This window comes from Zalophus californianus, chromosome 12, assembly GCF_009762305.2.
Source record: "Zalophus californianus isolate mZalCal1 chromosome 12, mZalCal1.pri.v2, whole genome shotgun sequence".
Classification (NCBI taxonomy): Eukaryota; Metazoa; Chordata; class Mammalia; order Carnivora; family Otariidae; genus Zalophus; species Zalophus californianus.
Genome location: NC_045606.1, coordinates 99,706,736 through 99,731,533, shown reverse-complemented (window position 1 = coordinate 99,731,533; position 24,798 = coordinate 99,706,736). Strand labels below are relative to the sequence as shown.

The following is a 24,798-nucleotide window of genomic DNA, read 5'->3' as shown; positions in this document are numbered from 1 at the left end:
GATCTTGAATGAGGATGTCCAGTATGAGGCGCTGGCTCCGAAAGGAGGCTGCAGGTCCCAATGGAGGGTCCATCATCCATGGGCTTTTCGTGTCCTTGTTTCTCCCCAGGGTTCATCTCTGTTCTCCGTCAGCTGTGGATTTAGTGAGATTCTGCTCTAATAAATGCTTTCAGATCTTGTTCATCTGAAATGTCCTTCCTTTGCCTTCGTGCTTAAATATTAGTTTACCTGGATCCAGAATGCAGGCTTGGAGGAGGTTATTTTTCTTCATATGTAAAAAATATTAATTTTATAATAGTATAAAATATCAATAAAGACAACTTTATTATTCAATTATTCATCTCACCAAAGCATCAAAATTTTTTTAATTTCAAAATGCCGTGGTTCAAGATCTACACAACTAAAAGGTCATGTATATCAGTGCTTAATACTTTGGATTATAATTCTCAAACTACAACCTATTTTTTTAAATAACACACACAATAAAGGAAGGAATTACATGATTTAGAAAATATGCATTTTAAACAATCCTTAATAATTATGACCATCCTGGGTTTAGTGTGAGCATATTTATGTCAACGAACAGTGCAAACTGTACATTTGAGGCTGTGGCGATTTGAGTTATGGTTGGAATTTTTTACTTTGGGGGAAAATGTGGGGGGGGTTCCTACTAAAATATAGATCTGCCTGTTAGATCTGTTTAATTTTACTTTATTTATGTATATATTTTCATTTAAACATACAAATTTTTAAAATAAGAATGTTTTCCTGATTATAATAAAGCAATAAAGACGGTATAGACCCACGGGACAAAATGGATGACCGCTAACTAGTTTCGCATAGAAGAAAAAAAAAATCAGTCCAGCTGAAATAGAGTCTGTAGAGAAGTTTGTAGGGGAGGTTGATGGCCAGAGGGATGCAGTTCTGCAGGTTCATTGAGAATGAATGGCAGTTAGCATACTGGAGGATAGCCGGCTATTGCAATATAGTAAAAAGGTGCTAGTTAGGGCCTCATACCATGTGTGGGGGTATAGCTCAGGGGTAGAGCATTTGACTGCAGATCAAGAGGTCCCCGGTTCAAATCCGGGTGCCCCCTGTCGGTTTTCTTTCCACCCGGGGCTCAGCTGACAGATGGTGGGAAAGGCCATCTTCTGCTTCAGGAGATGGAAAAATTGCTCGTCCAGAATTGGAGGTTTTGTCCTGACCCTCTGACGACCTACGTATATGTTTGATCTCTCCTAAGTCCACAGGAGGCCGGGGGCGCACCCAGAAGCAGCAGCTGCGAGACTTCATAGGTTCAGCCGCGCGGGGGGGGGGGGGGGGGCGCCGGGGGGGCCTGTGCGCATGTCCCTTGGACCTCAGGCCCAGGGACCCGGATGCAGGAGGCCGGGGAGGGCGCCTTTATTGTAAAAATGACGCATATCTCTACCCTTCCTCCTTTCCCCCTCCATCCCGATGCGCCCTAGATCTGACAGGCGCATTTGGGGGAGGACTACGCTGGGTGATTCTAAAGGGCGCTTGGCCTAAACGTATTTGGTTCTCAAAGCGGGTGCCCTCGGCAGGGGCCCGAGAAGCTGCCAGGTGCGGAAGGAGGCCTGGTAGCAAAGCGGTCCGTCCCGGCGCAGCAGAGCCCGCCGGTCTCAGGCAAGCCCACGGAAGACGTCGGCTACTTGCTGGGTTAGAGCTCTGCCTACGGCAGCTGGGGGGAAAGGCGCCTTGCTCCTAGGCGGGTCATTTGAACACACATCCCGCGGTCTCTGATCCGTAATCCAGGGAGCCCCCACCGGCTGTCATTAAAAATATGTATGTTGTAGACTTTATTTCTTAGAGCAGTTTAAGGTCACAGAAAAGCTGAGCAGAAAGTACAGAGAGTTCTCATATACGCCCCCCCACACACACACGGTTTCCCTGTGGTTAAGATCTTGCACTAGTGTTAAAACTGGTGAACGAATATCAATCGATACATTATTATTAACTGACACCTATAGTTTACCTTAAGTTCCCAACAATTTAACGGGTTTTGACAAATGCATAATGTCACGTATCCACAATTAACTAACGTCATGGATAGTCCCACTGTTGTAAAAATCCGGCCTGCTATAACTAGTCATTCCTCTCCCCTCCTGCCAATCCCTGGCCACCGCCGATCTTTTTACTGTCCCTAGTTTTGCCTTTTCTAGAATGTCATAGAGTTGGAAACATACTATATGTAGCCTTTCCAGATCAGCTTCTCTCACTTAGCTATAGGCTTTGCTCATTTCTTTTTATGGCTGAGTAATATTCCATGGTATGCACCTGCCGCCGTATTTATGTAGACTTGTCGGCATTCCAGATAACTGCCTCTTCCTGCAAGAAGGGAAGAGAGAAATTAAGAGTATACTTATCTTGATTAGCACTGAGTAATATACATATAATACTGAGTAATATACGTATAATATATGGAAGTGTTGAATCACTATACTGTACATCTGAAACTAATATAATGCTGGATGTTAACTACATTGGAATTGAAGAAGAAGGAGGAGGAGCGGGAGGAGGAGAGGGAGGAGGAGAAGGGAGGGGGGAAAGGGGAGGGGGGAGGGGGAGGAGAGAAGCAGCAGATCAGGCCTTTTCCAGAAAACCTCCCCAGGCTCTGACAGCACTATCCAATTTCCCCCATTCCTTATTCTGGCATTGATCCAGTCTCACTTATGAGACTTGCGGTAGATAATATGCAACTATCTTTCTTACACCCCCAATGTTTGAAATTCCTTTCCATTGGGGGGGATCCACAGCTGTGCATGACTGGTGGAAACCAGGACCTACCTGCACTACCAAAGGTACCAGACTTTGCCCTCCCACCAACCCCAGCAATGCCCTCAGCTTAGCCAGTCACACACACATGATTGAGACTTGGAACATGGAATGAGGCAGGAGTTTGGAATTTATTCCAGGGGAGCTCTGACATTGGCGGTGGGGCTGATGGCTGCAGCCAGTGTGCAGTGGGGGCATCACCAACCCCCTAACCAGGATGCTGTTTGGGGGCAAAGGATCTTGACCTCCTGGCTGTCCTTTAATTCTGCCCGTTTTCTGAGTGTAGATTGCTAGGTTTCCTTGAGAGGTCTGAGATTTTTGTCTTCGTGCCAGTCATTTCCTTGTTTGCTTCAATTAGCCATTATCAGTTTCTATTTTTGAGATGGAATGCTGGCCGTGTGAAAACTGATCCTAGAAGTCAGGTGCAGGAAGTGAGGGGAACATGGCATTGGTTATCTGGTCTGGTTGGGGCTAAAATCAGTGACCATCCGGCCAGTTATTCAGGAATTGGAACCTGGCAGTCATCAGTCACTGACACACAGTGACAAAGCAGGGAAGTTCAATATTGACTGGGTCACCTGGGCCGAAGTGCCCGGGGAGGGCCAGGCCCTGATGTACTAAGTTACCATAGAACACCAGCAAGCACCGTACAGTAGAGTGGCTAATTCTGTCAGCACGGGAACTCAGAGAAAATGAAGTTCAAATGTGTAAACCCTCTACTCTAGCCAGCACCAAGTGCAGAGAGCCTTAACTCTTACCTCGGAATAACTGAAAAGGCCTCCAACCAAAAGTGGGTTACTGACTTACAAGGTCAGTTAAAGGAACAGTATCCTTGTCTCATGCGTGAAAGATAGGACACGAATCAGAAAAGAGTGGGGTCTTCGCACCCACTCGGCGTTTATCCAGTGGACTCAGAAACAAAGGTCAAAACCAGGCGTGGAGGCCAGGAGCCAGCTCCACCAAATGCACTTCACACACCCCGCCCCCCAAACCTGGCCATGCCAGGGAAGGGCACCCAACTTTCCAGTTACCTCCCCTAATAAAAAGATGGTGTTTTAGGGCACCTGGGTGGCTCAGATGGTTAAGCGTCTGCCTTCGGCTCAGGTCATGATCCCAGAGTCCTGGGATCGAGTCCCACGTCGGGCTCCCTGCTCCTTGGGAGCCTGCTTCTCCCTCTGCCTCTCTCTCTCTCTCTCTCTCTGTCTTTCATGAATAAATAAATAAAATCTTTAAAAAAAAAAAAAAAGATGGTGTTTTAGAGGCCAGGCAAGCAGCCAGCAGCCAGCAGCATGGAAGCAGGTGGATTATGTTAGAAACATCATGGATGGGGCGCTGCTTTGTTCTCACTGGAACACTTATTTTGAGTTTACATCATGTTTTTGAAGTGAAACAGGTTACCTGTGTACAAAGGAATGCTATAGGTAGGCTGCACGGGAATGAGGAAAGAATCTCCCTTCCTCTCCCCCATCTCCCACCGCAGTGTCCTCTGCGGTCTCTGGAAAGTGAATCTCACCGGTCTCTGATGCCCCCTAACATCCCCTCGGTTACTGCCCTGATGCCTCCTCCGAAGGACTGGTGGGTGTCCTCACTGTGTGAATGAAGGTCTGCAAACTGGGAGGGAGGGAGGGGGAGGGGGTGGGGGTGGGGGGCATACGCACGGCCTGGGCTCTCCTGTTGTGGGGCAGAGGAAAGAGAGATCTCTGACCTTATAGCAGGGGCCCTTGGGTCCGGGCTGTGGGCCCCCAAACAGCAGCCTTCTAGCCCCCTCGGTTATGCTGCCGGAAGGATTCAGGGGCTACTGCCTCGCTGGCGCTGTCTCTCCCGGGTTCAACCAAGCTCCTCGGAGACTGCCTCAGGAGGGGACTGGGCCGGGGAGAAGGTGGGGGTGGGGTGGAGATGTGAAGGAAAACAGAGAGCCAGCAAGGGTTAGGCTGGGGAGGATGGGGTAGAGCCGGTGGAGCTGAGGGAGGAGGGAAGGAGGGAGGGAGGGAGGGAGGGAGGAAGGAAGGAAGGGAGGGGGGCGGGGTCCCGCAGAAACCCCGTGTCTCCCGCAGTTCGGATGCGGCTGCAGCGGAAAAGCGCCTACTAGACAAAGCGAGGGGTCTCTGGGGAATGGGAAAGCGGCCTCACGGCTACAGAGTGGTCCCTGGTGAGTTTGTGCTGGGCCTGCTGGTCTCATAGGCCTACCAGCAAGGAATAGAACTCACGCGGCGCTATGGGATGCTTGGGTGTGGCGTCACAGGTGAAATAGTGTAAAGAGGAGGCAACCAGACGCAAGGGGGTGTAGCTCAGAGGCAGAGCGTTTGACCGCAGATCAAGAGATTCCCCGGTTCAAATCCGGGTGCCCCCTGCTGGGCCTCCGCTTTATTGCCGAACGCGGAGGAATGGCTTCCCGGATACCACAATCCATTTAATGTCACCAGATGCCCTCCTTGCCACTTTCCCCCAGGCCCCGCCCCGTGTCTTTTCCTCGCTTAGCATTTTGAAGTGTGGTTGACCCACTGGCTGCAATTCTTCACCTCGCGGTTTCTGTGGCTTTTGCTTGTGACTCTTCTTTTTCTCCCCGACGGGCGAGTGCGCTCTGCACCCCCTTGCTCTGGGCTCGGCCATAGGTATCAGTCTGGACCAACCAGGAGACAGAACCCACACAGTAACTTAAGTGGGAAGTTTAATATAAAGAATTATTGTGTTATGCAAAGAGTTACTACAAAGGTGCAAAGAAAACTAAAGTTATGCGCGGGGAGAAGAACCCAAAGAAGGACAAATTCGGAAGGGGGCCCCTCCCCAAAGCAGGAATTAGACCCCGGGGGAAGGTGTGGTTGCAGCCCACTCGCCAGGTTGCCGCAACCTGACCTCGTATTCACAGTCTCCGGGCAAGCAGCAAGCAAACCTCTTGGGCACGGGAGAGGCACCTGGGGGTGTGAGGTCTGGAGCGTGCAGCATCTGCGCCTGGAGGGCTCGGGGGACCAAACCTCTGAGGGGCAGAGACAAGCGGGGCTGGCTGGCGCCCGCAGGTGCATAAGCAGAGTTGGGAGGGCCCCGAGAGGTGGTCGCCAGCCCCGCCGGGGTACGAGGTCGCCATGGGACTCCATTCTTTGGGGGCCTGGCTGGGTCCTCACACACCCACACCTCTGACCAACCATGCAACAGAGACCAAGGGGAAGGGGAAAAAAACAAAACGAAACAAAACACCACCACCACCACCACCACCACCACCAACACGCAGCAGAAATTCGGGAGACAATTTCCTTTTCTCCAGCAACGTCCCTCCAGCGCCCTCTACTGACAGCTGTTCATATTACAGGAGAAACGCTTACAGAAACCAGTCGGTTATTGCAGGGCAGGTATGGGGGCATGAATTTGGACCGGAGAGTCAAAAAATTGATCGCTGGCACATCGTGTGACTTGTTTTGGCCAACAGGATGTTAGCAGGTTATGCAGGAAGGGGCTTGAGATCAACTTGCAAGGTTGGGTTTGTCCTCCGGCACTTCTGCTATTACCATGAGATGTGTTTATCCTGTGAGCGGCTGCCCCTTCAGCCTGGACCCCAGCGTGGACACACATGGCCCAATCTTAAGTCCAGTTCATCAAGAGGAGCCAAGGCCGGCTGGACCCGCAGCTTGAAGCGGCCTTACTCAGACAAGCCCAGCCTCGATCAATTGATTCACATTCAATATTCTGACCCACGGGCATGAGAATAAATGCTTATTGTTGTGTGTCACCGGTTTGGGGTGGCTTGTTTTGCGACACTATTGTGGATTAGACTAGCAAATACTAAAAGTGACATACAGAAGGGGGCTCCTGCTATAACAAAAGCCTAAAGTACATGGCATGCCTTTGCAATGAAGCAATGGGCAGCAAAAGAGCTGTTAACAATCAGTGGGAAAATAGGAAAGTACTATTGGCAGGAAGATCAGAGGCTCGTGGTAACCTGGAAGGCAGAAAATGTGCTTGCACTTGTAGTGTTAGGGTAGGATATTTCAAGGAAAAACATCGAATGCGTGAGCTATTTTGTTACAGGCTGTTTTTGATAAGGTACTGCAAAAAAAGATTTGAGTTCAGAAGAGAGGTTACTGGTTTGCAGTCAGAATTTAGAGGCAATCTAGATAGCTCAGAATTGCATAGTCAGAAAAATGAAACCATTCTCTCCAAAACAAAGGTGAGGCCCTTCTTACAGCACTTTAGGAAAAAGACTAACTCCAGAGCCTTCCCGTAAGACATAGTCTCAAACCAAGTCAAGCTTAATACACTCATAGTTTGAATGCACTTTATTAAGAGCACTGAAGAATTAAACTGGTGCCAAGTATATCCTCTCAGTTGGACAAAAGTATTCCTAGAAAGACTAAGGGTGTGCCCAAATACTTATAATTGAGCCGGAGGGAGAGCATATGTCAAAAAGAATTGTGATCATGTGGCTTTTGGCACATGGAGTCAAATAAATAGAAAACCCACACGTTGCTTGAGAGAACTGTACTATCAAAAGCATTACGAGCTTGGACGAAAAGACGTGAAGACTGGGAAGTTAAAAGGACCTGGGCTTCTAACATTCTACCGGGGGAAGCAAGCTGAGAAGAAAGCTCAGCCACCAGAAAGGACATATTTTCCAATGATCTCTTTAAAAAATTGCAGAGGGGGCGCCTGGGTGGCTCAGTTGTTAAGCGTCTGCCCTCGGCTCAGGTCATGATCCCAGGGTCCTGGGTTCAAGCCCCACATCGGGCTCCCTGCTCCATGGGAAGCCTGCTTCTCCCTCTCCCACTCCCCCTGCTTGTGTTCCTTCTCTCTCTGTGTCTCTCTCTGTCAAATAAATAAAAATCTTTAAAAAAATAAATAAAAAATAAAAAATTGCAGAGAAGCCTGAAGGAAAAGGAAGACTTCTCAGAGTCATGCAAAAACAGTGAACGGGGAGCTCTCCCGAGGCAGCAGAACCAGAATCTAATCATACTGAGTTTTGGGGTGGTTTGTTATATGATATTATTGTGAGAAGCCTGACAAATACTGACATTGGGATCCAGAAGGGGGCTCTGGCTGGAACAAAAGGTAAAAGCTGAGTATATTGCGCATGCAGGAGAGAGGTAAGTAATTACGACCAAGAGGGCAGACCCCAGTGGATTAAAATGTTGGCCCCGGTTCTGAGCTTATTCTGTGTGCACCCTTTGCCATGAGACTTTTCAGATGCTCTCATGTTCCCAAGGAACAGATTTCCCCGCCCTTGATGTAGGGCTTGGTCCTGAGACTCGCTTTCACTGATGGGTTGTTAGCACATGGATTACAAGCTGAGGCTTGAAACCTGCTCGCATAGTTGGGCAGGACATTTTTGCATTTCTGCCACTGCCAGGAGAAAAGTGCCCCTGCTAGCTGCCACTCTTCCAACTTGGACCCAGGAATAAACAGACTTTCAGCAAACCTGAGCCCAACTCACATCAAGGATCCAAGCACAGATGGACCCCCAGCTTGAAGCAGGGCCACCAGGTCAAGCCCAGACTAGATCCACTGCTTGCCATGCATGAAAATAAATGTTTATTGTTGCATTCATCTGGATTTAGGGATGATTTGTTATGAAGCATTATTGTGGACATAGCTAATCCAGGCATGATTCTTACACTTCCTCTCCCTTCCCCTCCCACCAGGTACTGAGTGAGGTGAGGGGAGGAGACTGCAGTTTATCCAAGGAGTTCAGGTTGTCGCTACAGAGTAGAAAAGGGCTATTAGACAAGGGAGGGTCTCTGGGGAATGGAAGGCCCGACTCCTGGCCAGAGGGTGGTCTCCAGCCAGTTTGTGGTGGGCTTGCCAGTTTCATAGGTGGACCAAGAGAGAATAGAATGTCCAGTGCGCTAGGGAATGCTTGGGTGTGGCAGCGCAAGTGAACTATGCTAAAGAGGACTGTAATTCTAGTAAGGGGGTATAGCTCAGGGGTAGAGCATTTGACTGCAGATCAAGAGGTCCCCGGTTCAAATCCGGGTGCCCCCTGCAGGTGGCTTACCTTATTGCCAAGTGCAAATGAACAACCTCACTTAGGGTCCTGCTCATTGTAAAGTCACCTACATCAGCACCCTCCCTGAGTCTGTGTCACTTTCCCCAAGTGCATTCTGGGGCAAGGCGCATGTCACGGTGCTGTTGTTAATGATGTGTATGTGGTAGAAGTTTCTTACTTCCCTCTTGAAGTTTATGTTATGATCAGCGGTTACCTAGCCTGTCTGCACCGGAATTACTTAGGGACCATAGTAAAAATACAGATCAGCCCTAGGAATTAGGATTTAGTAGAACTGAGGAGGTGCCTGGGAGCTTCTGTTTTGGGGAGGCACACCCCCCCCTACTAACTTCGATGGTAACATCCACTCATTCCAAGTGGCTGGAAAATTATTTTGGAACTTACAACGCTATGTCATTTTAAACAACATTCTGGTGGCAAACATCAATGATTTTTCAAGTTAGTGCCTTCAGCGCAGGACCGAGGGAATTGTAAGAGGTGGGCGAGAAGCACAGAGAGTGGCCGGGGGTGCAGAGGTAAGAGAATGTGACCATGGTAGCATGGTGACAGATCACACGGGCCCAGTCCTGCTAGGCCTGATGACAGCCCATAACTAATAACTTGACTCCACAATGAAGTTCAAAATTGAAACACACTTATTAGACAAGACCGAGTAAAGCATTTGACTGACAACCTGGAAGTCCCTGATTCCGATTCAGATGTGTTCTTTTTCCCTCCCAACCTTTGAGCCCTCTTTCCATCTTTTGAGGATCCCCAAATATGTGAGCCCTGGTGGAAGAAATGGCTCTGCTTGCAGCTGCAGAATTAAAGGCTATTTCCCTTTTTCTCCCCCTAGCACTTCTGGCCAAACAGGTGCTCCTGACTCACACTACACTCAGACCGAGTGACACAAATTCCAGGGTTGGCAGAGCTCAAGCACCGTCCAGCAGCTCCTTAACCGGTGCCCAAGAGCCTCGCAGGCTGAGTCCCCTTGGATCGCCCCTGCCTCATGAACCTACAAGCCCCAACCTTCCCTTCCGGGCTGCGGGCTCCCTGCCACCTGGACAATGATTGTCTCATCTTTTCCCATGGACAGAACCAGTTTCTGTTTCTGTAACAATGTGCCTAGCCTGATACAGCATTTGGAGTTGGTTGCAGGCAAAAGGTGCACATGAGTTAAATATTAGGGAAAAGTGGGGTGGATTTAGGATTTCTTTTCTGCCCTACTCGGGATAGAAGAAAGTGGAAATCCAGTGGATTCTTCAGGGCTGGAAATCTGAGAACCCAAGGGCTCTCAGTGGTAAATGAGCTGATAAATCGATCACGTAGATTCAACTGACCAATGGACTGGTGGCAGCTTATCCACCTGGGAAGCATTTAATGGCTGTTTATGGTTGATGTCCATTCTGGTCAATGTCCGTGCTGTAGAGACGGCTAAATATTTTGAGTATCACCCTTTCTTGGAATAGAGTTCCCACTGGAGGACAAAACCTTCAGGGACCAGCTGTTGTTATAGAACAGGATGAAGGGCCAAGCCAAGGCTGATAGTCTAGGGAAGCTCAATGTCATACAATGGAAAGCTCAAGTCTATATTCACTTCTGACAGGGACAGACATGGCAGACTTCTTGACCACTGCACTAAAAACTCAGCTCGTGCTGCTGAATGACTGAGATCCTGAAACACAAAGACAAGATCATCCAATGGCGAGCCCAGCTGGGTCCACAGTTGCACCCGCCTCTTGGATGCATTGCCGCTGCAGTGAAGCTTCCCGGGATGTCAGGGCACCTCCTCAAATTCCACAAGCAAGTTGCTACATCTTGCTTTCACCTTAGGCCTTATTGGGGCTTTTCCTGTTACCCAGGTAATGGTTCCAGGGAAGACAAAATACTCAGGCACAAAGGATCTCCCTGAATGGTCAGGTAGAACAAGGGGGGTGGTTACTCCTTGCCAAGTTCTACCTCCGTGTATGTATGTTTTTATACTTTATAATCCTCAAAGCTTTTCTCTAATATTTAACTCACGTGCACCTGCACGCATGCACACACACACAAACTTTGATATCTCCCGTTTGAGCGAATGTAATGGCCTAGCCTTTCTGCTTTTTAGTCAGTAATGACCTGAGGTTTGTAATAAGAGAAACAGCCCTGTTACTTAGTCAAGGGGGTATTTAGCAGACACGTCAGCAAAAAATAAAGAACAGGAAAACGCTGAACTCCTAAGGTCCCTTTCTCTCATATGTCCAGATGTGACAACGACTATTTCCTTGGTCAAGCACAGCGGCCATTCCTATATATTTGCTGATGCAAGTGCCTCAATAAAAACTGGTGTTGTGGGCATGTAGGAATTGTTTTTGGCTTCCCAACACCCATCTCCGTTCCTAGTAACATCCCGGTTTTCCTTGGATGCAGGCTGGTAGAACGGGAATCTAGGACCTTCTATACCTTGGGGGTAGGCATGCCCTGATGCTAGCTGTCTCATGTAGATGCTATCCTCGGGGTTCAGGTCACGGACAAGAGACAAAGCGCCCAGAGTGGCTGGTTCTGGATCATGCACATGGAGGTCCCTGACCACGCTGGCCTCTTGCCCTGAGTCTCTGAGGCCCATGTGGCCATGCCTTTCCCAAGCTTTATTTTCTGCCTCCTAGCAATTCTGTGATGTATTTCCAATCAGTTCTTTTCTCAAATTAAAAAAGGCAGTTTGCTGAAAAATACCACCTGATACAACTGCCTTCAGCTTCTTCTTGCTTTCTAACAACTGGAATGTGGCGTGATGACACACTTGGACGGGCCCAGTGGATGAGGGACAGAAGCTTTGTAAGAAAAATCCATCCAGTTCTACAGAAATGCAAAAACTCTCCCAAATAATAAGACCATTGGAGCCACCAAAATGAGGTCAGAGATCCTGAATCTGGATGTCCCTGTGCTCTGAGACCACCAGCCTGGACACTGGGTCCTTGGTGCAGCATCATCAGGAAGGGAGCAGGTGGGATCGGGGCAGTTGGGACCTGTCTCCACCGACCCATTTTGAATCTTGTTGGAATCAGCCTCTTTTCAGATAAAAGCATCTCTTGTTTAAGGGACACAGACAATTGGAATTGTTGCCTTTTTTTTTTTTTTTAAGCAAAACTAACTCGTGTGGAGAAAAGCAGATAGGTCATTTCAGAGATAATACGTTCATAATTTGCATATCACTTCTTACAAAGATGATACTGTTCTTCTATGATGCTTTTAACATGAAAAAGAATTGATTACTTTTTCATGCCAATAAGAAAAAGCTTTTAGGACACCTTTCCCGGTGGCTAGAGAGGATTCCTCTGTATGACTGCTATGACTGCAATTGATTTAGCCAACCTGCCTTTGTTGGTCACCTATACAGTTTCTGACTTCCACCATACGGACAAATCTGCAAAGGGTCTTGTTAAAGATGCATCTCTGTTTCTTACCTCGTTTTGTCTCGATATGCTATGCGCATTTGGATGATTGTCCTTTCTGTGCATCCTTGGGGTCTCTGTGGCCTTTTAGCGTCATAGGGGTAACTTCCGGGGGAAACATCCACAGAGGAAGAGACCCCTGGTCACAGCCCAGGAAGCAGTAGAAGCCTGAGTCTGGTGCTCAAATAGCCAGTCCTTGTATCTGGTCCCAAGTCATCCAGCTGTGCTGAGCTGACGGTGGGGGGCCAGCATGGTGCCATGACCTCTCTGGTGAGGCATCTTCCCTTAAAGTCAAGGAGTAAGGGATGAGAAGAGCAGGGCGGTGGGGGGCAGCAGAGAAAGCAATGTAAGGCAGCCCAGAGAACCCCATCGTGCCAAGGATGAGCGTCAGAGCGGGACCAGAGCGAGTGGGGCTGGTGAAGTAAAGCCTGAGTGGGAGGGAAGAAAAGAGGGAAGATTCCAGCTCTAAATGATGCTTTGTGCCCCCCCACGGAGCCTGAGGAGGTGGCAGTGCTGTGGGCAGGGAAGATTTCTAGACATCTCTGGAGAAGGAAAGAGTAAGTTCAGAGTCAGACAGAGGTCTGTCTGGATGAGGTTAGTCAGTCAGTCAGTTCCCCTTAGTGCACTAGAGATGAGTTACAGTGCACTATGGCCCACAGGTGACATGGGGCCCCTCAGCAACGCCCAAGCCGATAAGGGGGCATAGTTCAGGGGCAGCGCATCTGACCACATACCAGGTAGTCCCTGGCTCAAGGCTATGTGTCACCTGTTGGCCCTTCCTTTTGTTCTGACCACATGTTTGCAATCACCCTGTCCTGCATCTGGGCTCCAGTGACCATAAATCTCTCATTTCCATTTCTCTGCCTTTCCATGCATTACACCCTCTCTTCAGCTTATATCTTCCGTCCCACACACGGAAACATGCAACAAACAGAATAAGGGGACAAAAGAAGATAGATGAAGGGGGTAGTTCATCTCCTGCCCAGTTTAGTGCAAAGAGGCCTTTAATCATAAACGTGGATTCTAGTGGTAACTTGGTCATTAAACCAAGCTGTGTTTTGTTCGGGCATGATTTTAATTGCTGTCATTTTTTTTCCAGATCTCTACCATGTAGGGCACAACGTAAATCAATAGCTCCAAAATCATCAAGAGCTTGTTAGAAGCTCCCATCGTCCCTTGTCCCCTTCCCAGAGAGTCTGGTTTAGGGGGCCCAAGAACCTTGACTTTTCCCAGCCCCCCCCAACCCTAACTTCAGAGGGTCTGTTGAGGAGCCAGTTCTGAGCCCTGCTCCTTCTAAATGAGTCCAGAGGATGTTCAAGCTGCAAACCTCAATGTTTTCAAGGCCGGGGCCTACAGCTAGGGGCTGAGGAGAGGAAGAACGCTAGTTCTGAGTAGAGGCAAGAGGCAAGGGTGGGCGTAGCAGGTGGGGCATGCTTACAGGGGCATAGGATGGCAGAGCACTACCAAGAACATATCACAAGGTGGAGATGGTCAGGGTGTGGCTCTGCAGGATTAGAGTGCTTATTAGACATACATAAGCAAGTGGGGGTATAGCTCAGGGGTAGAGCATTTGACTGCAGATCAAGAGGTCCCTGGTTCAAATCCAGGTGCCCCCTATTATGCTGGCTTTTACCCCCTATAACAGCTGTTGTTCCCCCAACATTGAAACCTCTATGAGGAAAGAAGAGATGGACCAGGACTCCTCGGTTTCACCTCCTGTGTTTCTCAGACACAAGTGGGCTCCACCACCCAACCCCACTGTGCTGTGCTGGTCAGGCCCTCTCTGGTGGCTGCAGGCAGGGCTTTGTGTTATTCTTTGACTGCCCAGTACCTGAACCCCAAACCAAAATAGTGAGTCTTGGTGGAAAGCCCAGCTCTGCAACCTGCTGTACCAAACAGATGTGCCAAACATTGCCAGCCCCTATCCCCCTGACTGCTGGCTGGGGGCCCAGCTCACACTTTGCAGAGTGAGCTTCATTCCAGGATCTAGAGCTCGGCGCAGCTGTTGGTTCATCCAGCGCCCCCTGGGGGCCACAGTGCCTCCTGCCCTGCATGCTACTCCGCAGTGGCTCTGGCTGGGATTCGGGCCGCTGGGGTCCCTTGGAGCCTGACTCTCCCACCGTCTCTCCAGGGCCATGGGCTCCTGACAGCCTGCCAGGGACTGTCTAGTCTGTTTCCATCAGACAGAGGCACATTCTGGGTTTGCACCTGTGTGCGTGACTAGTATGGGAACTGGTACCCAGGGTAATTTGCAAGCAAGAGATCCTCAGAGAAATGCAGATATGTGGGGATCCGGGGTTAACTACCAGACCTCGTTGTACTGAAGGCAGGAAAAGTCCCGGTTGGTCCCTCCTGGCTAGGAAGCTAGCAAACCAGTGTTAACAGACGCATTGTTGCCTGCAGTCAGCTGAAATCAAGTGCCCACAGAGAGCAAGCGCCCTGGTGGCAGATTCTAACACCCCAGGAATGACTAGATCATACTACATCCAGTTCTCAGAAGGACACACGGGGCTTCTGACGACTGTGCCAAGAAAATCTGCCTAAGGCACCACGTGGCAGAGCCGAACACCAGAGGCAAACTTTGATCCAGCAGTTGCTAAATTCCCTGAAATTCGGAGACTCTTGGTCTCTTGGGTGAATGTTGGGGCATTTATCAGGGAAGAACAGTCCTCCCAAATTTGTAATTTATGAGAGGATATGGAGAAATCAATCCCAACTCCAAAGGCCACCAATCCCCACGGATTTCCTCTTATATCCGGACTGATGGAAGGGCTCACAGAGGGTCCAGCACCCCTGTCCCTGCCCACTGAATGCAGAAGCTGTCCATTCACTGTGGAAACTGAAAACACCCAGGGGGTCTTTCCTGTCCATCAGAATCTTTGCACTTTGGAATCCAAATAGCCTGTGGCTCCAGGAGGGGACAGTGTGCGGTCCCCGCCCAGGGAGAGGCAGGTGTGGTCTGACTGTCCTAGGCAGTGGCTCAGCCAGCAAAGTCAGAGTCCCCATGCCAGTTCAGAAGGTTTTTAGGCTTTGGTAGCCCAAACAGGCAGCCTTAAAGCCCATCCCTGCCCCCTCCAGATGTGCAAAGCCCCAGACGTGAGGCCTTTCAAGGCAGCTGGGGCTGCTCAGCGGGAGGGTGGTGTTAGCCTTCCTGGCCAGATGCCTCCCCCAGGCTCAGCCCCGGGATTCGGCCTTGGGATGAAGAAGGGGAAAAAGAGATCCATCCAGCCAGTAGTCGAACAGGTGAAGCTGGGGGGAGAGGGGAGCAGGGGTTAGAACAAATGAGCCCAGGAAAGGTGGAGTGAAGAGGGAAGGTGGGGGAGGTAAGAAAGTGTATCAGCGAGAGACAGGAGGGGAGGGGCTGAGCAGGGCGGAGGGGGCTTCAGGGCATTCAAATGAGGGTCAGTGGGAAAGGGGAGGGAGCTTCTGGCCAGGAGAGGGTGAGTCAGCCAGGACATGGGGCCGGCAGGAGTAAATAGAAACTACTGGGTCTTGGCTGAGGAGGGTCCCTCCCTGGGGGAGGCCACAACCATGAAATGATGTCAATTAGGAAACAATGTGAAGTAAGCTCTGGGTCCGGGGAAAAGATCTGACTGCGGGTCGGGAGGGCCACAGTTCAGATTCCCAGGCTGCTGTGAGCTCATCCTGTTTAGTCCTAGATGTGGGGTGGACATCATTCAGATCATTATTTGGGGAGGCCTATCTCCTCCAGCCCGGGCAGGAAGGAAGCAGCTGAAGGCAGTGGGCCCCGTCGCGTCTTGTCCCAGGTTAGGGAAGTGGAAGGAGCCCAAGATCAGCCATGTGGGATCTGGCCCCAACCCTATGATTAATCAGGTGTGTGTGCTTGGGCACATCTCTTAATTATGGCCTCTTTTCAAGCCTGTAACATGGGGCACCAAACTAAATTGGTGGTTTCCAATTCTGACTTTCCACTGGGATCATCCCATGAGCTTGTTAAAAATAGAGTCCCTTGGCCCTGCGCCCAACTATGCTGATTCAGGCAGTCTGACCTGGGGCCTGCGAGCTGTATTTCCATGAAAGCACACGCCATGGCTCTTACCATCTCACACGCCAGGTGCTGTGATGGGCCGTCCAGCTGGGGACCCTTGGCCTTAGAGAAGTCCAGAGCCCTCCACTGACACAGCCCTGCTTTGACATTGACGTCCTTGGCCAAGGACAGCTGGCATAGGCAGGGGATGGTGCAGAAGGGGATGGTGGGCAGGAATGCCTTCCACCTGAAGCAGAGCGGGTCTCAGGGACTGACAAGACATGAGGGGGTATGTCAGTGTCTGAAGGAGTTCTGGAATTAATGACAGAGGCCAGAAGTCTTCCTGTCAGAGTGAGGTGAGCTTTTAAGGACAGATGTTGCTTACCTGTTCTTGATTTTTGGAATGCGACTCCAGCTTCCTTTCCCTCACTGGAGCCCGTGATTCTACACCAAGGACAGAGAGAAAAGAGGCCCCGGAAGGTCTCTCTTCTTCAGCGTTTCCCTCCCTGGAGTCAGTCCCACAGCGCCAAGCACAATCCTGCTCTTTCCTGGGGGCGTGGGTCTGTGAGTCCTGAGCAGGCCTCAGGGGGAGCTCCACAACCTGAGTCAGGGAGCCTCAGGCCAGAGCCTCTGCAGGGCCGCCAGCACGCTGGGCTCAGAAAACTAAGCAGCAACCCTACTGCAGGGCTCCTTCTGGCTCAGCTACTCTTGTAGGACAGGGAACCCACTTGTGATTAAAAGTTAAGGAAGGGCACACACCCAGATTTGAACCAGGGACCTCTTGATCTGCAGTCAAATGCTCTGCCCCTGAGCTATACCCCCTGAGCTAGGAAGATGGTATAAGTAACACCTCTTGCCTGTGTTGCTACATCAGGATTCAGTTTTGCTGGTTGGAATGTCCTGGCCAGTTCTGCTTCTCTCAGCTCTGGCCTTCCTCCTGCAGGAAGCCAGCCCTTCCTCTTCCTGTCTCTACTGTGTGCACCTGGCTGAGGATGCCCCTGGTCGCCTTGTTAACCTTTACAGGTGGGCAGAGCTTTAAAATCATCCAGATTTCTCTCTTCAGCCCTAATGGTTGTTGAGCATCCACAGCAGGTCAGGGACACTGGGACGGTGACATAACTGTGACAAGTTGCAATTCTTTCCCTGTGGGGAGAGAAGGTTCAGAGCCCATGTCCAGCGGTTACTTAATTACACAGAACGTCCATAACGGGCACCTGCGTGGCTCAGTCCGTTAAGCGTCTCCCTTCAGCTCGGATCATGATCCCGGGGTCCTGGGATCAGGCTCCCTGCTCAGGGGGGGGTCTCCCTCTCCCTCTGCCCCTCCCCCCGCTCGTGCTCGCACTCTCTCCCACTCTCAAATAAATAAAATCTTTAAAAAAAAAAGAATATCCATGATAATTTGTCAAGTGAAAAGGCAGGTTACAAAACCGTGTGTCTGAACAAAATTGTTGATGATCTCAGCTTTTTTCTGTGCTTTTATTTATCTTTCAAGTTTTCCATGTTGAGTTTGTGGCCTTTGTAAAAAAAAAAAAAAAGTTACTTAGGAAAAATTATACTCTAGGAGAGTTCCACTCCTGGGAATTTATCCCTCAGAAATACTCATGTGAGTGCACAAAGACGCTGTAGGTGGAGACTCGTTGCAGCTTTTACCTTTTTTGTTAGCAATAAATTGGAAACCACCTAACTCTCCACTGACAGGGAACAGGTTACAAAGCAGTCAGAGGATGGGGTATGATGCAACAGAAAAAGATGACATAGGTCCGGAGTATGACAATGAGAAGACTCTTAATATCATTAAGGGCAAAAAGCAAATTGCATGGCATGTGCATGATATGAACTCATTTGGACTTTTAAAAAGATACCAGGTATATATATTATTATAATAAGGGGCGCCTGGGTGGCTCAGTCGGTTATGCGTCTGCCTTTGGCTCAGGTCATGACCTCGGGGTGCTGGGATGGAGCCCCTTGTAGGGCTCCCCGCTCAGCGGGGAGTCTGCCGCTCCCTCTCCCTCTGCCCCTCCCCCCTGTTCATGCTCTGTCTGTCTCTCTCTCTCTCCAATAAATAAATAAAATCTTTTTAAAAAAGATTATATACACATACAAATATTTACGTATAAACACATAATAAATTTTTATATATATAAAACAATTTTTTGAGAGAGAGAGAGAGAGGTGGGGAGGGGCACAGGGAGAGGAAGGGGGAATCTCAAGCCGACTCCACGCTGAGCCCAGAGCCTGACCCAGGGCTTGATTCCCCCCACCCAGAGATCGAGACCTGAGCCGAAACCAAGTCGGACACCCAACCAACTGCGCCACCCAGGCGCCCCTAAAAATATAAATTTAAATATAAATTTGTATATTTGTTTACATGTTATATACTATATATAACACATCTATAAAATATGTATATCATCTACTATGGGAGAAAATAAACCAGACAGCTACTGCCAACGAGGGGGTGGGGGATTCTTTCATTTTCCAATTCACACACGTAATAACCCAAACGTCTACACACTCCAGCCTTGCAGGTACTGCGTGGTTAAAAAACAACTGAGAGAAAGCACTACGAATATTCTTTCCTTTCCTGCCTTCCGCAGCTGCACGCCTCCTGATTCCTGCTCCTCCCTAGACCCCGCCGGCCCCAAGCCCCTCCCGATCCGTCCTTCCCCCACTACCCCTGCCCCGTGGTGGTGGCAGGCATTTGTCCTTTCTGCTGGTTTTCTGCCCCCCCCACCTCCCCTCCAGCGCTGTCGTCATGGTTTCACACACCGGGCGTCCACTGTCCACCCAGCCAGGATGCACGGTGTCCTCGGTTGGTGTGAGGACAAAGGGCCAGCCCACTGCCCCCCCGGGGGACCCCAGCACCGCCCGGCCCCTCAGCCACACACCGCCGCTGCCACATCTGGCTTCTCCGCCCCGACCTCTCAGCCTCCCCAGAGGCCTCTCGGACTCCAGGCTCTGGGGCCAAGGGTATAGGGAGGGCGCACCCGACGGGCCCACAGACCATGTAGGACTCTGAAAATCATGAGAGGAAAGCTCGCCTCCCAGGTCAGTGGAGACTCACAATAAAGTCAAAGGGTGACATTTCCAAAGGTAGAGAAAGGTTTTCGTATCCACACTCAAGAGCAAGACAATCGAGGAAGGGACAGGCCCCGGCTCGGTGATGAAAATCGCGTACACACAGCCTCAAATACGCAGGCTCTCTCCCGTAAGAGGGAGATGGTTAAATCAGGGGGCGGGGGCCACTAGGGAGCCCTCAGGAAGGGCAAGAAACAGAGACAGCTCCTGCACAAATCCGGAGGGTCCCGCGGGGGAGAGGTCACACGGACGGAGGCTGCCCCCAGAAGTCACTTTCAACATCAGAAGGTGTCGTGGGAGGGGAGGCACAGGAAAGGAACAAGCCACCCGGCTCTCGGCCAAAGTTCCAAGTGTTTACGAAACTGGAAAAAGAAGCACTGAGTCAGAAATTTGAGTCTCTCGCTAACAAAAAGGAGTCAGCTTCAATGAAAGGGAAACTCCAAAGCACATCCCTGAGGATAAAAGAAGTCTTGTTTTTTCAGGCACTCATGTTGTATGCTGATAACAGAACGCAGGATAGAGAACCTTTGCAACCCGGGGTGTCAGACGGAGAGCTCTGGGTCAGCTGACCGAGGTAGACGAAGTCTGACCACGCTGTTTCTATGCTGCCCTTTCCCGCCGTCCGGTGTAAGGGGGTTGAGGCCTTCTTGCTGTCAAAGAATTTATTATGAGAACCTGTTTTTAGCCCATCAAAAGTGTAGATTTCTGTTGTTGATCGAAGCCTGGAGGGTGGGGAAATGGGAGAAAGGTCATAAAAGATGATGGGTGTGAGGCATAACAGAAATCATGGCTTGCCCTTGTGAATTCCATGCCATATCTCGGAACTCACAACGAATTCTGAGACTGTCTACCAACATGCTCCGCTGCTCCTTCTCCAAACCACAGAAAGTCATTACACACTTTAGTTTTGAGATGGGTGATATAATTCACGGGTTCCTTATGCAGAAGTTTACTTGTAAAGCTTGAATAAGATATACGATTGTCTTTAATAGTTCCTCAATGTGCACTTGAACATGTGGAGAGGGGCCTACCCTCTGAGCCACAGATCCCAGCCCTTTGGCTTGGAAAGAGAAGACCCCTTCCACCCCATTCACAGAATGCCTGAATTGAGAAGGGAGAGTATTGAGGACACAAGGCAGAGACAGTGACTGTCCCTGATACTGTTAACATCGGGTCACCGAGGATGCCCACTTAGAGATGAATCTGAGAAGATCTAGAACACAAGGTGCTGGGCAGACCGAGCAACTATGGTATTAAGCTTCACCATTTGATGGTTTGGGTGGGGGAAAACAACTTCACATTGACGTCTAATAAGGAAGAGGAAGTTTTAAAAAAAATGCAGCATCAGTTTAAGTTAGGGATAAAGAGGGGGCACCCAGATTTGAACTGGGGACCTCTTGATCTGCAGTCAAATGCTCTACCCCTGAGCTATACCCCCTCCTGCTATGGTGTGACTTAATTAATATTCTTCATCTGTGTAGCCACACCCAGACCACCTGTAAAGTGATGAGTAACCCCTTCGGAAGGCGCTCTCTCGGGGACCGCCGGGCCTACTTCAGGGAAAACTCACCAGCATGCTGCATAACAAGCAACAGGCTCCTTCCTCAAAAGCCTCACACCCTGTGTCCTCCTGGCCTACAGCCCGTAGGAAGGTGGGAGCAGTAAAAGGGTGAGGGGGCCGTCCCAGGGACAGAGTCTCAGGCCCCACACGTGGTGGGCAATCTGAAACAAGACAAGTTTGCCTAAAGACAGCACTTAGCAAGGGCTAAGCTCTTAAGGAGCAAGTGAGTTGAAGACAAGAAAGAGAAAAGCAACCCCGAGCATCCACAGCCCCTGGCAGGCTGACTTGGCGTGGGCCCTGAGTGAGCACTCTTCATCTGGTCTGAAAAGCTACAGGGAGTTATTTTAATTCTTGTTGGACTCGGGTGGATGGTGCCCTAGGCTCCTGGTCAAATGAAAATCCTCTCTGAAGGAATGCACCAGGAAACAAGCTTCCTAGAACTCCCACGGGTCGGGTTTTAATAAATCTAAGTGTTCGAGAAGCAGCATAGCATGGAGACCCACAGCATAGACTCTGAAGGCAGAGAGCCTGGATCCAAGTCCTGCCCCAGCTGTGGGACCTCTGGCTGGTTACTTCCCCTCTCTGTGCCTCGCTGCATACGCTGTAAAATGATAATAACATATACTTGATGCACTGGTGGGTAGATTAAATGAGTTAATCCGCATAAAACACTTGAACCAGGACTGGCACATAGGAAGCTCTATGTCACTGTTTGTGACTGAGCAAATTTAAAAACGCACGAGGAAACTAGCTAACATTCGTGAGAGTCGACAGAATAGGAAACATGGGAACTGGACCTGCAAAAACTCCACCTATGACATTATTTGAATGAATCAAAGAGTATCTTAAAAGAGAGAAATGAAATCTAAACTGAGGAGCAAAAGATTCAGAAATGGTCACATATATTCGAAAAACTAATCAAAACATTCTCGAAATGAAAGATGTAATTAACTTGTTTTTATTTCTTATTGAAGTGTTATTTACACAAAGCACACAAATCTTAAATGTACAACGCAATGAATGTTGACATATACACACACCCAAAACCACCACCCAAATCAAGACACAGAAAATTTCTGGCACCTCATAGGGTTCCCTTGCAGCCCTTCCCAACTGCCCCCTCTCCCCAAAGATAACCACCATTCTGTCGCCATGGATTAGTTTTGCCTGTTCTTGGATTTATTCTTTTGAGTTTGCTTCTTTCACCCAACCTCAGGGTTCTCAGACTCATGCCTGTTTAGCCACTGTGACAGTAATGTGTTCTTTCTGATTCCTGTTTAGCATTCCATTGTATGACTGTACCATGGTTTATTTATCTATGCTGCTGCTGGTGGACGTTCGGGCTGTTTCCAGTTGGAAGCTATTAAGAGAAATGCTGGTATGAACCTTCTTATATGTACATGTGCACTCTAAAGTATATAGCTTGGAATAGACTTGCTGATTAAGAGAGCGTTCGCATTTTCAACTCAACTGATAAGGCCAGACAGGTTTCTGAAGTGGTTATATCAAATTGTACTACCACCGACAGCATAGGAGAGTTACTACTGCTCCATATCCTCGTAATGCTCAGTACCATCGGTCTCCATTTTAACCATCCTGGTGAGAATCTAGTGGTATCTCCCTGTGGCTCCAATTGCATCTCCCCAAAGACTAATGATGTTTGAGCATCTTCTCATATCCGGATTGGTCATTTGAGTGTCTTCTTTTGTGAAGGGCCTGTTCAAATCTCTTGTTCATCTTTCTATTGGGTTGTCTGTATCCTTTTTATTGCTTTGCCCAAGTTCCTTTTGTGTTTTGGATATGAACCCTTCATCGGTGATATGTATATATGTGTATCATGTATTTACAAGGAAGTTTGGAGGGACCATGTAAGAGTAGAAGTTTTGGTGAAGGAAATGACCTTGTTGGGAGACAGGAGAGTGAAGAGCTTTGCCATTCATTGAGTAGGAAGTTGGTATACTGGCACCTTTATCAGCTAAAATCGTGGATTTTTCCACTGACCCAGCTCAGTCCTGCTAAACTCACTCACTCTGTAAGTTGTATTGTCCTAGAAAATTTTCCATGCCATCTGAATATTGTATTTTATTGGCACAAAGTCACTCATAATATAATCCTATGATCTTTTTAATGTCTTTGGAATTGTAGTTAGGTATCCTTTCAAATATCTCTTTTATTGGTTATTAGTGTTTTCTCTTTTTCCTTTGTCAGTCTTGTCTGGATTAACATTTTTTATTATTTTTTTCTTTTTTTTTTCAAAGATTTTATTTATTTATTTGACAGAGAGAGAGAATGAGAGAGAGAGAGCACAAGAGGGAAGAGGGTCAGAGGGAGAAACAGACTCCCTGCTGAGCAGGGAGCCCAATGAGGGACTCGATCCCGGGACTCCAGGATCATGACCTGAGCTGAAGGCAGTCGCTTAACCAACTGAGCCACCCAGGCACCCTTATTATTTGTTTCAAAGAACAACTTTTGCTTCATTGGTCCTATCTCTTATGCATTTGTTTTCTATTTAATCAGTTTATGCTTTCATTAATTCATCTTCATTACTTTCCTCTTTATTTTTCCTTTGGCTTTATTGTCCCTTTCATTTTTTAAAATTTTTTATTTTTTAGAGCGGGTGGGGCGGGTGCAGAGGGAGACCAGGAGAGAATCCCAAGCAGACTCCATGCCCACCTAGCACGTGAGTTCAACACGGGGCTCGATCTCACAACCCCAAGATCATGACCTGAGCCGAAATCAGGAGTCAGTCGCTCAACCGACTGAGCCACTCAGGCGCCGCTTTACTGTCCCTTTTATATCTTTTTTGGGATAGATGCAGAGCTAGTTAATTTTCACCTTGTCTCTTCATAATGCTGTGGATGCAAGAATTGCCCTCTGCACACTGCTATGGTTGCAACTGACAAGTTTCAATATCTGGTATTTTCATCATCATGTAGTTCAAATATTTTCTAACTTCTAACTCAATTGCAATTTCCCTTTTGGCCCCTGGATTATTTAAGAAGTGCAGTTTTTAATTTCTAAGAAGGTGGGATTGTCTAATTATTTGTTAGGTTTTCTTGTTATTTATTGTTACTTGAATTTTAATTTAATTTGGTCAGGATACATACTTGCTGTGCTTGAAATACTTTGGAATTTGTTAAGACTTGCTTTACACTCAGAATATGGTCAATTTGTGTGAATGTTCCATGAGTGAATGGGGGGGAAAATGCAAGTTCTCTAACTGCTGAGTGTAAGGTTCTTTATGTGTTCATTAGGTCCTATTTGTGAATCATGTTGTTCAAGTCTTTTATATCTTTCTGATATTATCTCTGCTTGTCCTATCAAATCACAAAAGAGGGTTTTAAAGATCTCTCGCACGATTGGAGGGTTGTCCATTTTCCCTTTTTAATCTGTTAATTTCTGCTTCATACGTTTTGAGGCTTTATTTTTAGGTGCAATCAAATTTAGAATTGTGGTACTTAACTGGTTAATTGAACACTTTATCAGTACAAAATGACCATCTTCATCCCTGGTAATGATTTTTGCCTCAGAAACGATTTTGTCCCGTATTAATATAGCTACAAGACATATGGTTGTCATAGTTACATCTCTTTCTGTCCTTTTATTTTCAATATATTTATATCCTTATGTTTTCTACCTATCTCTTGTGACCATCCTATAGTGGTTGTTGTTTTTATCCAGTTACATTCTTTGTCTTTTTACTGTGGTATTTTATACATTTATATTTAATGTCAATACTGATAACACTTTGGTTTAAGCCATCTATCTTCTTCGTCCTTCAAGTTCTAGGTTCTTTTGCCTCCTTTACTGTCTTCTTTTGGCAACTATAGGAAGAGACAGCGGGAGTTGACAGATGAGATCCCTGCACCGTGGAATGGAACTGGTAAAAATCCACAAGAGGCCAGGGAGCTAACAGATTTCTCTTGCTGGTAGGATCACACAAAAGATGGTTAGTGTGGGGCTAACAGATCTTTTAACC

The 24,798-nt window shown here is 48.4% G+C and overlaps 5 non-coding genes across 5 annotated transcripts; 4 read left to right on the top strand and 1 right to left on the bottom strand.

Moving 5' to 3' along the window:
* Positions 1–1,024: 1,024 nt before the first annotated feature.
* Positions 1,025–1,096, top strand: TRNAC-GCA. The gene has a single exon. It is a non-coding gene; the product is annotated as a tRNA-Cys (tRNA).
* Positions 1,097–5,070: 3,974 nt separating this feature from the next.
* Positions 5,071–5,143, top strand: TRNAC-GCA. Its single transcript has one exon. It is a non-coding gene; the product is annotated as a tRNA-Cys (tRNA).
* Positions 5,144–8,688: 3,545 nt separating this feature from the next.
* TRNAC-GCA lies at positions 8,689–8,760 on the top strand. The gene has a single exon. It is a non-coding gene; the product is annotated as a tRNA-Cys (tRNA).
* A 4,976-nt stretch (positions 8,761–13,736) lies between these two features.
* On the top strand, positions 13,737–13,808 carry TRNAC-GCA. The gene has a single exon. It is a non-coding gene; the product is annotated as a tRNA-Cys (tRNA).
* Positions 13,809–20,624: 6,816 nt separating this feature from the next.
* TRNAC-GCA lies at positions 20,625–20,696 on the bottom strand. Its single transcript has one exon. It is a non-coding gene; the product is annotated as a tRNA-Cys (tRNA).
* Between the last annotated feature and the right edge of the window lie 4,102 nt (positions 20,697–24,798).